This window comes from Apis dorsata, unplaced genomic scaffold (assembly GCF_000469605.1).
Source record: "Apis dorsata unplaced genomic scaffold, Apis dorsata 1.3 scaffold_188, whole genome shotgun sequence".
In the NCBI taxonomy this organism is placed as follows: Eukaryota; Metazoa; Arthropoda; class Insecta; order Hymenoptera; family Apidae; genus Apis; species Apis dorsata.
The window spans coordinates 353947-357348 of NW_006263473.1; positions in this window are offsets into that span (position 1 = coordinate 353947).

The window sequence follows — 3402 nt, forward strand, 5'->3', positions numbered from 1 at the left end:
ACACACGTGACTCGACAATCAATATAAGAACCGTGAAACGTCGAACCTTGCCGAGGACGCAAGGTCACGCGCGTCGCAACGTTTTCCGCGTTTCCAGAAGAAACTGCGCTCCCCGATGGAGTGAAAGCGGTCCGTGGCATTGGCGTTATTATAAGTAGCGATCGTTTTTCACCGACCTTTCCCCCCAAAACAGATCGCGGCCACGTCTGCTGCAACGCGAAGTTCACTTTCCGCCCGCGGAGGTGAGAGCTCCATGGGAAGCTTCTGCCCGCTACCTTACTCACATGCCCATAACTTGTTCTTAAGTATGTGGAAACGCGCTCTCGTGCCACGACCGCGTATTACCCGAGTCGAATTAGCGATTTGGCCATCCTTGTCTGGCCGATGGGAGAGGGGAGAAGGGAGAACTCCTGTGTAGAGACATCTGGTGTAGCGCGTTGCGGATATTTTAATTCTTTATGTAGATCGATTGAATTTTTATATTATAGAAAAGGAATAATTTATTTCAACATGCATCGTTGGTTCTGGTAAATTTTTATCATTATTCTACTGGTGGGAGAGAGTAAATGTTTAGAGATTGTCGAAGATTAAAATAAGCATAACGTCGATTGAAACTTATTAAGCTGGAATTAAGAAGTTCGCGTTGGACGAAGGGAGGAGACATAGATAGAATGACACGGTGCGCCGCACTGCGGCGGTGTGGTGGAGACACTACTGTCTCCCTCTCTATCTCCGTCTCGCTTCATCTAGGGGAACTTCAATTAAATTAATAAGTAGGCCTTAACCGATATTTTACAATAATTTTTCTATTTTAAAATTGTCTTTCTTCATGAATATATTATACATTATACGTATATATAAATATAGAATTCTTCACAGATCAAGATTGTAAGTAGGATAATAATTCTTGAAGATTTATGATAGAATTTCGTTAAATCCATAAGTATTCCGACGGATGTATGTTAACAAAATAATTCCGTTATAGTAATATAATCAATAATAATTATATTTTATAAAAATAATTATTCATATACGAAAACGAACATCTAGCATCTTTGAAACGTCAAGATTAGATCATAAGACGTTTAATCTTGGAACGAACGTATATAAAATACGGATATTTAGAATTATATAGGGAAATAAAGGGATGGCGAGGAATGTCGCTAATCCAATCATTATCGTACGGTTCCGCTTCGCGGAACGAGTTTCGCGCTTTGATATGTTGACTGAGCGTGTTGATTGAGCGAAGAAAAAAATTCAAACTTGTTTGATCAAATGAGAACATTCTCACGTATTCCCACAAATTCACATAGATTCAAATGCAATCGTATCTTCAGATCTGGCTTGCTCTTGGATCGAGCAATTAGCATTTCGTTGCGATACTGTAATACCGTGATTAATAACGTGTAATCGAGGTAGTTAAATCTCATTTTAATATCAAACTATCAAACTTTAGACTTGTTAACTAATGATTATATTTCCCAGTCAGTCAGATTTCTCTAAATCTAAACGTTTAAAGTTTGATCGTGAATTATTATTATCATTAACAATTCGAAATATTAATTTTATTTTTTCCTTAGAGTGTTACGTCCGTAACACTCTAATTCGATTTTTTTATGAGATGCATCAACGATTCCAAACTTACATAATTGGTGTATGCGAGGTTGGAAAAAATTATAAAGAGAAATATACATATATACACCAATCTTCTACTCCTACCCCAAATATTATTCTTTCGAATGTTATTATCATCAAAGAAAAAGCAAATCTCAGTAAGAATCGATTATCGTTTAATTCAATTTTACTGGAACAAACAGCTCGCATATTTACCTCGGGCACAGTGTGGAGCACCGATTGCGAGGCAAAAGTATAAAGTGGCCGTAAAGTGGTCGTAAAACACGGCTCGGTGCCTCGAAGATGGAAGAGGATACTTAGCCAGTTGATGTTTCGGCTGATAAATTATTCAGAGGCGCGTGTTGCCAGACGTAGGAAAAGAGAGGAAGAAAGAAAGAAAGAAAGAAAGAAAGAAAGAATATCGGTGGGGGGAAAGAAATGGGGTTGCAGGGAATATTTTCTGAATCCAGGAAAGAGTATACACGCGGAGGCGGAGAGGCGTGTTACAGCGCTCGTCTCGGAAAGCGCGCATCAACGGGTCGGTATTCAATCACCGTGACATTCAGCTCACGACTTTTGCCCCAGGAGGTGAGAGCAGCTTCCAGCAGAAGCATAAAGCGAACAGGATGCGCCGTCTGCAATCATGTTCGCCGTGCGCCTCGAACCTCGAGATGCTCAAAGCTTATTGCACAATTGTAAAATTCTGCGCGAATGGCGGAAAAATCGGCGCGCATCCCGATCTCGTGCCCAGTGAAAGCTACACGATGGATCGATTCGATGAATTTTCGTCGTGATCCTCTCCTCCACGTTGGACGATGGATTTGTGGAAGGACGCGTATCTTCCCCTAATTTTATATATTTTAAACGCTTAATTAAGAAAAATTAATATTTTATCATTCTCCTTATTTCACCGTGCGGAAATATAAACGATTTAAATATTTTTCAAGCAGAAATTTCCAGAAAAAAATTTCACATCGTGCAAAATATTGCGCGACCGACAATCTTCGACAGGAAAAAAAAGTCTTGCAAGACGTCTCTATAAGCGTACCATAAAGTAACGTAGGAGAAAAGAAAGAGAGAGAGAGAGAGAGAGAGAAAAAAAGGAAAACCAAACTATAAAAATCCGTTTTAAGAAACACATGTTGGAACGTGTACCAGGAAGAAACACGTTTAAAAAGGCAAGAAACGTATTCGAGGTGAGCCGTAGCTAATTCAATGTTTGCCGATTCCTTTCCACCGAACCTCTTCCGGTCGCTGATACATCTCTCTCTCTCTCTTTTTTTTCTTTCTTTTTTTTTTTTCTTTTTTTTTCGAATCTTGTTAAAGCTAATTGAGTCAAGACGTACTGTTCCTCGTTGGACGACGTATTGTGACAGGAATGATAATTTCGTGCAAACACTCGGCTATTTCACGCCTGCGGGAGGCCTGCCTCGATCACGAATATTACTCTCCTTATCCTTCCCCACATTTCTCGCCTCGTTCCTCGCCCTGGCTCGTTACGATTCGCGTGACGGCCATTTCGAAGCGGTTCCCCGGCCACGACTCATCGGGAACTCGTTTTAAATATACCACACGATCTCGAAAGAGACGATTCGAACACGATTTTAAATGGATCCGGAGTTTAAATAGCCCGCCTCGTTTATATTTCACGAGTTCGAGCGTTATCGACGTTGCTCCGCGACTTTGAATAGCTTCCTTCGATAAAAATATGCGCGTAAATATTTGAGAGGATTGTTTTGTTCGCTACGTATTCTGCTCTTTTTTTTTTTTTTTTTTTTTTTTTTTTTT